At 31.5% G+C, this 13,039-nt stretch overlaps 1 protein-coding gene across 3 annotated transcripts in view; it reads right to left on the bottom strand.

Annotated features, from left to right (window-relative positions):
- Positions 1–13,039, bottom strand: part of LOC129804042 (protein yippee-like) — a 58,838-nt gene that overhangs the window by 22,786 nt on the left and 23,013 nt on the right. The window contains exon 1 of one of the 3 annotated variants that reach the window (XM_055851050.1): positions 3,765–4,138. The exons of the other annotated variants lie outside the window; for them this stretch is intronic. The gene's annotated coding sequence lies outside the window, so the exon portion shown is untranslated. Of the gene's footprint in view, positions 1–3,764; positions 4,139–13,039 lie in introns of those variants that run through there. 3 annotated transcript variants of the gene reach the window in all.

Raw genomic sequence — 13,039 nt, 5'->3', positions numbered from 1 at the left:
CCTCAGATTATTCCTGTCTTTTTATTAAATCCCTTCATAGTCACTGAATAACTCCTTTGACAGCTTCTTGATTTTTGTAAAAGTTTGCATGAACTTTTATGGTGTCTACACACTAGAAGTAATTTTTGTCAAAAATTGCCTTTTTAAGAAATTCTGACGTTTCTGCTTACAAGAATAGGGGAAATTTCATTAAAAAGGCATTTTTTAAAGAAATTGCTTCAAGTGTGTAGAGGCCTTTAAAATTCGAAATTCTGCTAGATTCGAACATAAACGACATATTGCCTAAATAGAAAGCTACACAGAACTCCGATCACCTGTTGATTGGGGCCGAAGATCACATATAAATACCTTTGCGAGAAGGGGGGATTTTGACAGCTTTCGTGTATTTGACAGCTGTCACCCGAATATCGAAAAGCTCTGCGTATTTGCTTTTTAGCTGAGACATTTTTGGAGAATCAAGCTACGGCTGTAAACAGGCGGATGTGGCCATAAATCATGACTCCACCCTAAATATATAGCATTCTTGGAGGTGAAAATGAGACAAATGTAGAAAAATTAAACACAAGCTCTAATAACGATCTTTTAGCGAATTGAGCCATGATTTAAGACGCACGTGAATTGAAAATGTAAAGTCGTCATGGGATTTGTGTATTCGTGGAGAAGAGAAGAAATTCTCATTTTCTCTCTGTGTATTTTGCGCAGTGATCTTCTATACCCATTGTGAGACTTTTGCGGTGTTCAAATGGTCAATGCACTTTGTGTGTCTCACTCTTACACTTTAGTGATCATATGTCTGAGACACGATCATGACTGAGGGAACCTCTCTTCCACCAAATATATTTTATCGATATTTTTTTCCCATGATATTGCTTCTCAAGCCACTGATTCATTGCCCAATTCGACAGGTCCTTTACCCCAACGCAATTCAACACATATTCACTCTCGGGATGTGATACACCAAGTGTATCAGGAAAAGAGATTTTCTTAATTTACCACCAATCAAATCTTATACTGCATTGTTTGAAATCATATTGTAAGTCTTTTTGCAAAATTTATACCATCGTACAATCATTTCCTGTTTGTCAACCTATCTGAATATAGAACAATGGATTTTGTAACAAAACGGCAAATTATGAAAAGGCATGTTAGAGAAGAACAATTAGAGTTTTATCAGGAATTATGACTAAAGTTTATTTACGTTGTTAATTGTACATAAAGTCTTCACTTCTGCGAGACAACAAAAAAAAAGTATTGCAAGAACTCTTCTTTGTCTCTTGGTCCTCATAGCCTTTGCTGCAAATATCTGCAGCAACAAAGCTATGCATTTTTAGGGGAAAGCGGGCATAGTTGAGACATACGTGGTGTCGAAATTTATTACTTCATATGAGCAAATATTAAAAACTACTCTGAAATAAGAAATTTGAGACGCTCAGAGCAAGAAGGGTCTCCTTTGTATGCATTTGAATCTCATTTGTAAGTCTGTTTGTTAAAGGTTGGTCCACAGGATTTTCTTCCTTAGAGTTAAAAAATCCACAGAGGTCTTCAGTGTACTACGACATACCAAAAATTAAATAAAATTTTTAAACTTTAATATTTTATCTGAATGAGTGTCATTTGACTTTCTGTTGATATTCCTATATTTTGTGGAAGTTGGGAGTCATTGTTTTTTAATAGAATATTACCGTGCTATCACACTAGGATTTTTTCAATTTGTAAATTCAATTTAATTTTCAGATGAATTGTTCCTATGCGTTATTTTGCACTAAAAATCATTTGGTATTGATAGATTTTCGCTTATTTATTGATATACACTAACATTTGATCCACCAAAACAATATAAATGTAGTTGCTCAATTAAATTTGAATTCAGCAAATTAAAATGTTAAAATTGCTCATTAATTTCAATTTTACTGCAATTGAACAAGTATCCTTTTGAACCAATTTTTTCTTATTAAATTTATTTATTCGTAAGTAATTATTATTTGTGGCCAAAAAAATAGGATAAGTACTGTAATTTAGTGATAAACTTGTACGCAAGTGAAGCTTCAGTATCGGGGGTAATTTGCTAAGTTCATCCAAAGCAATTCGAAGGAAATTGTTGTGAAGGAAATCTCAGTTGGAATGACTTCATACAAATTTTCAACAAGACTGTATGAGAGTCTCTTCATGAGCTCCCTTGCCTACAACCCTTTCTTCTGGCTTTAAGGATTCTTTTGCATAAAAGATAAGTGACTTATAAGACATTTTAAGTACTATCACACATTTTCCGGAGTCATTCACAATCAAAAATCTAGCGGCACTATTTAAAATTGAGCAAATTTCTTGCAAAATGTGTCCTGGCTGTGAGAATTTTCAAGTAAACACTAGAAATCTTATAATGCTCAATTGGCTCAATTGAATTTAAAATTAAATTGTGAAAATCCTAGTGTGATAGCACCGTTAGTCTTATAGTGTCGATTCGTTACTTGTATACTGAAAATTTAAATAAACAGGAAAAAGACTTACATACAGTACGACTTCAATTGTATCGATGCATAAAAATTTTAAACAGTAATAAAATGTCAAGGTAAATGTCAAATTTTTAATCTACTGTTAAATTATTTACATAGAAACTAGAATAAATATGACATTAGAAAACTATAGGAACCAGGGGCCTCTCGACATTTCATTTTTCCATACGTTTTTGTATAGAGGCACTGAAGACTATTGGCAAGTTTTTTCCTAAAGAGAATTTACTTATCAGTCTGATATATTTCGAAATCGTGCATTAAAAGCTATCTAAAAATACACATTTCATTATGTTCGCCAAAATTATACAAGAACTACGAGCAAATTTGTTTGTCGCGGTGCAATAGCTGCAAAATTTTTGCAAGGAAAAGTGAAAAATAGCTTCACTTATTATTATACTTGATGGGCCCGTGGTAGGAACACATGAACTAGATGCATTGACACTCTTGGAGTCGCAATGTACTTGCACCTATGCTAGACATTAGCTGAAATTTCTTTTATATTTAGATAAGTGCGAATTCAGTGGTGTAAACTGATAATTTCATTAAAAAAATGAATTAATTAATTTTATTGACATATTGGCCAATATATTTAATATAATCTGTTTAATATTAAAGTTTCCTTGAGGAAAGAAATAAAAGAAAGCTTAAATAAACACTACGAAATATTGTAGTGTTTCAAAGACCCTGGCTATCCCCTATTTCAAAATAAGCTTATATAAAGAGTTTGTCGATATGGCGGATACTTTAGAGCAAGTTCAAAATAAAGCACCAGCAGAGAAAAAGAAGAGAAGTGCAAAAGAACAATTTTTCATGGTATTTCCCAGCAAGAAGAGAGTAACATGAAATTTGTCCAAGTGTGAAACAAAGGGAAATTCTATTTTATCCCTATAGAAGTCTGGGAGGTACTTTGGATGACTGTCTCGAGTTTTCTCACTCCTACACACAAACCTATACCAAGAAGATCCTTGTCTGTGACACACGGAAAATCCCGACCTACGAGAACAATGAAAACGTTCACCTCGCATCCACAATATCTGACATACCTATGTACATATATATAAAATCCGGTAGCGTCTTGTGCACCTTTCATGCGTCTTGCACCCATCACCCTCCCGTGCAGAACAATATTAGACCCCCCCCCTTTAGTCTTAGTCTTAGGCATCATCCCAGACAACTTTTGATTTGACAAATTTTGAAAAATTTAAGATTGAGCAAGAATCCAGAGCAGTTACGACAAGAAGCTTTTTGTCTTACCTTTACTACAGTGGATGCTGTGCAAGAACCAAATTTGCTTCTTGGATAAACAGTTATTCTGCTCACTTATTCATTCTTCCACAAGAAAAACCACCAAGTACAGTTTAGTTTAAAAAACCAATTCAAGTTATTCTAATGGACAAAAGCCTTCAGGCAGAGGAATGTTTTGAATGAATTTAGAAAACAAAAAGCACCAAATAAAGTTTGTCAAAAATTTTAAAGTATCATTGAAGCTAACAATTTTCTGTACAAAGGAAAATCTTCAGCCCAAATGATCTGTCCACTGTGAAAATCAACGACTGACTGTTCTGCCAGACACTCTCTCGAGTGTTGTTGGTTGTGCTTTTCCGAACCAAGAATCTTGCAACACACAATCCAAGAAACGCAAATCACAAACAAAACACAGTTTGTGTGTGAAAGAGATAGAAATCCATCCAAGTGTGGTGAGAAAGAGAAGAAACAAAAGTTCAAGTCTCTATAAAAGGAGGATATAAATAAATAAAAAAAAATATTAACAGACTTGCACACAAAGAACTGTGTGAAAGAGAATTAAAGAGTTGATTAGACAGAGACAACTATATATTTATCATTTTAAAAAAAATTGCTACAACTAGACAATGTGATACTAACTCTCTCTATCTCTTTCTATTCCCACACTCTCTGTCCCATTTTCTCACATTTGCAATGAGAAAATGTAAACAGAGCATCAATTTTGCGTCTGTATCGGAAAATCCAAATTTTCCCTCTCGCTCCCACTCATTGTATTTCCAAATAAATCCAAAAATCCCTATGACTATGTCCACATAGGACGAAAACCATAACCTGACTCACTCACACACATTGATCTAAATAAATTTTCAACCCAATCCACCCACTGAAATACATTTTAACTGTGCGCGGGTGCAGGGAATGAGATAACCTGCTGATATGAATTTCATTGGAAGATGTAGAGCTTTTGTAAAAATACGAAAGTTGGTGGAAATAACCTCAACCACCCCCAATTGGTCTCTGGCTAGACGAGTTTTTATTCTGTCACATCATTTTTTTTTTCACTCCTTTTTTTTCGTCTACATGCACTTCCACCCCCATTTTAGAGTTCAAAATAGCAAAACATAAAGAAAAATCGAAGAATTCAAGACCGAGACAGAAAAGACCCAGAACAGTGAAAATTGAGAAAATTCGCGGATACAAATTAATTTGTGTTTGTGTAATTCAGATTTTTGCTACTTCATTGAAATAAAAAACAAACAGTAGAAAAATTACTTCACTGTGAAATGAGATTAAAATTAATTCAGATGAAATAGTTAGAGAAAAAAAACCATTCTTCAAGGTGAATTATTTCAACAGAGTTGGTACAAATTGTTGACAAATAAAAACAACCTTTTTTGCACAATATAAATAAAAACATTTTATATTGCTTTAGTATTGTCGAAAAGAGTACAAGAATACAAATTGTGTAAATGAAAAACAATGAATTCAAAGAAATTTATTTCCCGAAAAAAAAAATCACACGATAAAGTTTAAGTATATAGTGCAGTAAATATAAACAAAAATGACAACGATATGTTTTGTTCAGGTTATAACTCTTTTTTAGGATAAATTTTTCACTGCTTTCAAAAAAGCTTTTGTAAACGACTATCCGTTTCAGCTGATTCTTACTTGCAAAATTTTATGGGCTAATTTTTTTTAATATAAGGATTAGCCGAGAGACGGCTTAGCGTAATTATATTAGAAATAATGGTCGAAATACATTTCCATCATTTTTCACTTAAGTCGTCTCTCGGCTTAAGTCGTAAGTGTGTCTAGGGCATAAGGGCCTACATAGGCTCAGGCTGATCCTCGAGAATATTTAGCCTTTAAAAATTTAACAGTAAAGATTTATCCCAAAATGTCATACGTTAAGGGTTTCGGATTATCAATTAGAGATCCCTTGCATAAATTTCTTTTACCTAATCCATTACTGCTAAAATTTACAGTCTACTATTCTCGAGAATCAGCCTGAATCTATTTGGGCTTTAATGATAAGCCATGTAGCTTAAGTACTTTTAATTCTTAGACGGGAATATTTTACCAAAACTTTTAATAAGGATTGGATAATTGATCCATCAGATTTTGGAAAATCATAATTACAAAAACTTAACAAACTTTAAAAATTCAAAATCTTGAACCGGACCAAACCTGTAGTCTAAAACTCTTCTTCTCAACCATTTTTTAACTTTAATCATATGTCACATTAATTAGTTTTAAAAATTTTATAGCAAATTATTCATAGGGTAACGTGTGGTGTTTCGGGACACTTTTTAGCACTTTTAAGTTTCAAACAGCTTAATGATTTCTCAAATAATTTTTTTCTTTGTTGACACAAATATTTATTTTCCTTATGCTATCCAGAGTATGATTCTTATCGAAAAATGTTGAAAAATGCAAAATTTTTTATATAAAATATCAAAAAATGTAAAGAAGTAAGAGTGGTATATTTCGGGACAGTTAGGTATTTCGGGATAGACAAAAGTCGCTATTATACAAATAAATTTCACCGAGCCTGATTATTTACCTTTAAGTAGAAGTTCTAAACTTCACTCTTTCATAAAAATGTTGTTTAAATTTGACTTTTAAAGTGCCCTAAATCGAAAAAAACAAAGCACTGTTTGTGTTGACATCTCTAAAATTGACCACACTGAAGGTCTTGTAAAAAGGGAAATGTGACACTTACAATTCTCGGATATTTCACGCTTTATATTAAATAAAATTTCAGAAGTTTAATGCTTATCTGATATGTAAAGAGCTTAATATTTCATATAGAACTTAAAAATAGTTAGAAAACAAATATTTATAAGATTTTTGATGTGTCCCAAAATACTCATATTATGTTCCGAAAAGCACCTTGTCCAGAAATACCACACCTTACCCTACAACATTTCAAATCACAAGTCAAATTCACGATCGTAATCAAAGGGACCTGATTACTATCTTCAATATTTAGGCGATTTTCAAATGATAAACAGAAATTGAGCTATGGAAAATGCTGATTATTTAGTAAGTACAACATACCACTTTTTTTATCCAAGACACTTTCCCATTCTTAAACACAGAAGCGTAATTAGGTTAATAATCATTTCCATTGACAGTTTGGGTTTGATTATTCAATAGTGTCTTGGCCAGAAGGTAGATGAAACTCTTATTTGCACAAAATGTCGTTAATGTTCGAAGAATTTAAACTCAGTTCCGAATTTTCAATTTAAATTTTCGAAATAAGCAGCTGATTCAGTGATATTATGAGGATAATTATAATAAAATGAGTTTTGTTGCTTGAATTTTCTCCATAACAGCGCAAAAGAGATATATTTTGACACTCAAGATACCTCGAAATTCCAACAGAATGTACTAATTATGACAACCATAACGAGAAGTAAAAATGTCATTGAGGTTTTGAATCTTTTAAACTGCAACTGTGTGTCATGAATATTTTTACTTATTTGACTTTATAATTGTCAACAGCTTTAGGGTTTTTTCTGTTTAAAAGTGTCTCGGCTAAAATGTACCTTATGATTTGTTAGCACAAAACTTTATTGATATTCGAAAAATTCGGTCTCAATTTTGTATATAGAGATAGACTTGAAAGTTGCTTAATCATTAAGTGGGATATTAGTTATTAGCCTTGGTTATTTTGACTTACTTCTTAATGAAGTATAAAAATCTGTTTTTTGACATTCGGACAGGTTTTCGAAATCTCAAAAATAAAAATGTATTTTGAGGGTTCTTAAATTTATCTTTTAATTCACAAACCATAAAAATGTAATCAAAAAACAGAAAGGTTAAAAAATAACAATTGAAATTAGTTAGAAATTATTTCTAGAAAATGGTAAAAAATATAATTTAAAAAAATAATAATTTACATTTTCATAATAAAAGGTTAAGTGACAATAAGTCCACTTATCGAGATATTTTGTACAGAAGATAATAAATTTTACCCTTTTTCCACTTGTATGTAGCGTCACTTATGAATTTTTAATGTTTTATGACAAATTGAAACGCTATACATAATGAACAGAATTACGGTCATTGTGACGAAAATGTTCTTTTTTCCTTGGAATGTGTAGGTGTTAAACCTGAAATCAATTAGTAATTTTATATGAAGAATTCCAATAACAAGAGAGTGTTCTTTCTTCTACTACGGAGGAGACATTGAAACCCACGTCATTTAATGATATTCTCACATTTCTTATTGTGTATACAAGTGTCTAACAGAATAATGATAAGAAATCATTATCAAGGAATTATGAGCTTAGAAACCAAAATAAAAATTTACATTGTAAATATTTTTGTTTTCCAACTGTCTCACTTTTCCGTCTTACCTCAAAATTATCTAATATTTTGTTCTGGGAAGGAACATTTACTTTTTTATTAAAATTGTTACTATATGACTTCTTATGTGTACATATCCTAGAAAATCCCCGGTTAAGTCAAAACAGAACATATACAGGACAAAGAGGACAATTAAATACGTCTTAGAACAAGCAATAAACACTATTTATATCAGCTAGACGAGTAAATGGAATAAAAATTATTGTTTAACTGTGGTAAATGATAAGAAGTCCCGTTCTTAAGTTGCATATACACCTGCTATATAACTAGTAGATACATTTGAAGTGCCGGCCGATGCCATATAGTGAAGCCACTGAACTGTTGGGTATAGGGGCCTTGGTATATCACTTCTTTGTTACACAATTTCTTTGCGTAATCACAAAATATGGAGATTCATTTCCAGAAGAAATTGAAAAAATGCATAAAAAATTTATCTATAATGCAATACGTAAAAAAATTAAAAAGTCCTCTTTTCTAAATCAAAAACACCACTTGTAAATCTCTGAATTAAATAGAAAAGGTGCTCAAACCAAAATACAGAAGACCAAAATTAACAGGAAAGCGGGTCAATTTTCGAACTTAATTTAAATTTTAATTTAAAAATTTTAATTTTAATATAGAAATTTTAGTTTAAAATTTTACCTAATTTCCTTTACCTAAAATATTGTAATTATTTTTGTTGATCGTTAGATTTTTAAAGTTTTTTATACTTTCGAAAGGTATTGAAAAACTTTTTTACATGCCAAAAATATTGCAATGTTTCAAGGAACTTCCTACTGTAATATATAATATTTCAATTTAAACATTTATTTATATTTATTTTTAAAAAAAAATCATCATGTTTTTTTAATTAAGGAGCTCAGAGCAAAAAAACGCTATTTTAATAGGGAAGTGCATACGACTTAGAGTTTTTTTTTGCTCCGTGCGCCTCAATTGACATATATTCAAAATTTAATAATTTTTGAGAGGTATTAAAAAACGGATCCCGGTCAAAATCCCGAAAGCCAAGATCCCGAAAGCCAAAATCCCGAACGCCAAAAACCCCAAAAGCCAAAATCCCGAAAGCCAAAATCCCGAATTCTTAAAATTGTCATAGCTACTCCCACGATTGCACCCGTGCTTTCTGAAGGCAAAGGGAAATCTTCTGTGTCTTGCAAATTATTCTAAACATTTTTCCACTTATAATTTCATCCCTTTCAGGATTTTGAACATTCGGGATTTTAGCTTTCAGGATTTTGGATTTCGGGATTTTGGCCTTTTCGGGATTTTGGCGTTCGGGACTTTGGCTTTCGGGATTTTGGTTTTCGGAATTTTGGCTTTTGGGATTTTGGCTTTCGGAATTTTGGCTTTTGGGATTTTGGCTTTCGGGATTTTGACTGCCACCGTTAAAAAACCTTCTAAATGCCAACTAGAGGAAAGCTTTGAGACATCGTACACTCTTTGGCTTCGAATACTTCATTTTTTTAACATATTCCTTTAATTAATCAGACCTAATATTTTAATAGTCTTAAATCACACATTTCATGAAAAAAATTAAGTCATATTCATTAAAGGAATATGGAAAATATATGAAGTGTTCGAAGCCAGAAGGTATGCGAAGCTTGAAAACCTTCCCCTGCATGTTTTTAAAGAAATTTGCACAGGTCCAAGAAATTTTGTAAACTTATTACTTCATTTTAGGTAAAGGGAATTAAATATTTGATTTATTTAAATTACAGTAATCTTGCTAATTTATTATAATTTTGATAATATTCTACTGATGAATTGTAGAAAAAATTTAAACACCAAGTGCTTCCCCTTATATTAAACTCTAAAAATATAGTAAAGTGAGTCTTATAAAATTCTAAATTGCGATGCACCAATAACTTAATGATACTACCATTACCCTTTTGTTTATCACGCATTTTACGCATCAGTTTTTATCTCTTTAGAACCTGGGATAAACGCTTGTGGCGTGTTTACAATTAGCTCAATCGTCTCTCATATACTTTATTTAGCCTGAAATAATAAAGTACCAGGAATGATATGATAATCTGATATAAATTTTATACCATATACTTTGAGCATTGCTTTTAACATAATAAAAGTAGAATAATATTTGCTTCTTAACAATTCAATGGGTTAATGCGCAATTCTTGGCAATTCTTTATATGACTTCTAACGCAATTAGTGAAGCGACGAAGATGATTTATTTCCTTTCAGTACAAAAGGTAATAATTAAATTTTACTTCTGTAAATTTAAGAATATTTAGCAAAGGATAAACAAAAAGAGAAAAAACAACTGTTAAAGCAAAATTTTCAGCTGTGCAACACGATTGATTTTATGCTAAGAGGATAATTTAATAAAGTGTTGAATTATGCAGATTAATGGGGGCAAAAAGAAGGAAGTGTCAATATAATCCCCCTCATATATTTTTTTCAAACAGAATATTATAATAAAATTTACATAGACAATATATACAGAGATATAGATATATACCTATCAGACTTTTAATAAGGGAAAACAAAGGGAAAATAAAATGTCATTGACACGAGCAGGAGTTGATGCGAAAGAACGATATAACAAAGTGGAAATTAATGGTGATGCACTCTCAAGTACACATCAATATTTAGGAGAGGAAGTGCTTGAGAAATCCAAAGAAAATAAAAGAGAAATACCCAGAATCAATTAAATTGCACCCTGGCCAGACAATTTTCCAGACACTCCATCATTAGTCACCAGAAACTTCATCAGCATAGATTAATATTTCTCGAACTACCAACAAAGCCAATTTAACTTCCATTCATTGAGGATTTCAATTAATTATATTTTGAAAACAAAACAATTTTGTATTTGTGCCTTCGTTCTTTCGACACGTACTGAGTTCATTCTCACGTTCGTTGTTTAGTCATTGAATTTCATTACATAAAACTTAACGCCTCAAACTTTGCCCTCTGCAGAGCTACAATTTATTTACTTGAAAATACCAAACAAGCAGTTGGACAAGAACTAAACAATGATTTGTGCCAAATTAGAAAACAAAATGTTTGGAATAGTATTTAATTTTTGCTTTGTCCAAAGTATATTTAATCAGCATTCAAGAGAAGCTGCATTTTTAATTCAGAAATGCGAAGCTGATTCTGAATCTCTAAGTAAAGCTATGGTGGAAATACGTTTTTCATACTGTGGATTTTATTTTTTTTTCTAGAACCGTCTTTGTGCTAGTAATTCACCTTCAGTTACACCACCAAAATTCTTTTAGCTGAAAATTTATTGTAGCCCGACCTGTGTTACGTCTCTCAGTTATAAATTTGTTGGTATAGTACCATGGATTTTCATCTTTGAACTTTTCCAGACGACACCTTTGTTAGAAATTTCTTCATTTTATCAATGCATTTCCTCACGTCTTCTTGACGCTTCTTGCCGTCTCTATATTGAACTACTGAAGTCCTGAAGGGACAACGCGCCCCGGAGACAAAAATCTATGTTTTTTATCGAATCTCCCACGTGTCTTATAAAGTAGTTAGTCTCCTTCCCATAAAGCCCTGTGAGTACCGCATTTATTATACTTCAGAGAAATATCGTTTAATACGACATAAGACTATAGGGGGAAGTGGGGACCTTTGAAAGTGGGGAACTTTTGAAATTGGAATTTTTCTCCTATTTTTTAAATTGAATTTAGCCATATCGTAACGTAATTTAGCTTCTTAATCTGTTTGTGCAGCTGAATTATATCTCTATGAGGCTCAATTTTATTTAAAAATAGGTGAAAAATCCCAATTTCAAAGGTATACCCCACATTCAAAGGTGCCCCACTTACCCCTACAGCCTGAGAAGAAGCATTTCCTCCGATTGGCTTTGCAGGCTCATCATCAATATGAAATGTTCGAAGCCAGTGTATATGCGAAGCCTGAAAGCTTTTTCCTACACAGAAAAAAAAATTTTGTAAAAATGTTCGTAAATGTTTGTGAATTCCTATGGGGGACTTACAAAATGCTCTTAAATCGTATAATCCACAAACAAGTTCGCAAAAGTTTGTACTTTTTCACAAAGATTGTTTGTAACAGAGCATTTTTTGTACTTTTACAAACATTTGTTCGTAAAATGTTCATCAGGCAAACCAAAATTTACGAACATTTTAGTGTGTTTATGAACATTTACGAACAAATGTTTGTAAAGGTTTAAAAAATGCTCTTGAAATGATCATGTTACGAACAATGTTTGTGAAAAAAGTAAAAATTTTTACGAATTTTTTAGTGGATTGTAAAGATTTACGAGCATTTTGTAAGTTCCCCATAGGAATTCACAAACATTTACAAACATTTTAACAAAATATTTTTTCTGTGTATTTCCCTATGCCGCTAATTTATAGCAAACTATGACTATTGTAATATTATGTACTATTATTGTATTTACTATTCATTTTTTTTACTGGCTCATAAAATTTGAAAAGTAGGAATGGTAAGACGACGGGAAACGCATACTCAAACATTGTAAAATTTAAGGATGCAAGGTGATTGAAAATCTTGTCTTAAGACCTAATATCATAAAATACGAAATTGAATGAGTTCTCTCTCTTGCTTCTAAAGACAGTCCTAAGATATAATATTAAATTATTTGTTATTAAAATCAAAAATTCCCTTTGTAAAAGCGAATGATGCTTTATTTAATGGCTTATTTTTGAATATATCGCAGTTAAAGTTTAAAAAATCTTTACATATCTAAGAAAGTTTAAAATTTCCAATTTGTTTAGTTTTTGTGAAGTTTATTATGTTTAACTAAGGATTGAGAGTCAAATTTAGTATTTTGCATTAACTTATTAATAAGACATTATTACATATATTTTGATATGTCAAAATTAAAAAAAAAATTCGGTTTTTAAATATTTTAAAATATTCTTTTACGGAGGGAATACCCGCTAGTCCTTTGA

Source organism: Phlebotomus papatasi, chromosome 2 (assembly GCF_024763615.1).
Source record: "Phlebotomus papatasi isolate M1 chromosome 2, Ppap_2.1, whole genome shotgun sequence".
In the NCBI taxonomy this organism is placed as follows: Eukaryota; Metazoa; Arthropoda; class Insecta; order Diptera; family Psychodidae; genus Phlebotomus; species Phlebotomus papatasi.
This window is presented reverse-complemented; position numbering and strand designations above follow the sequence as displayed.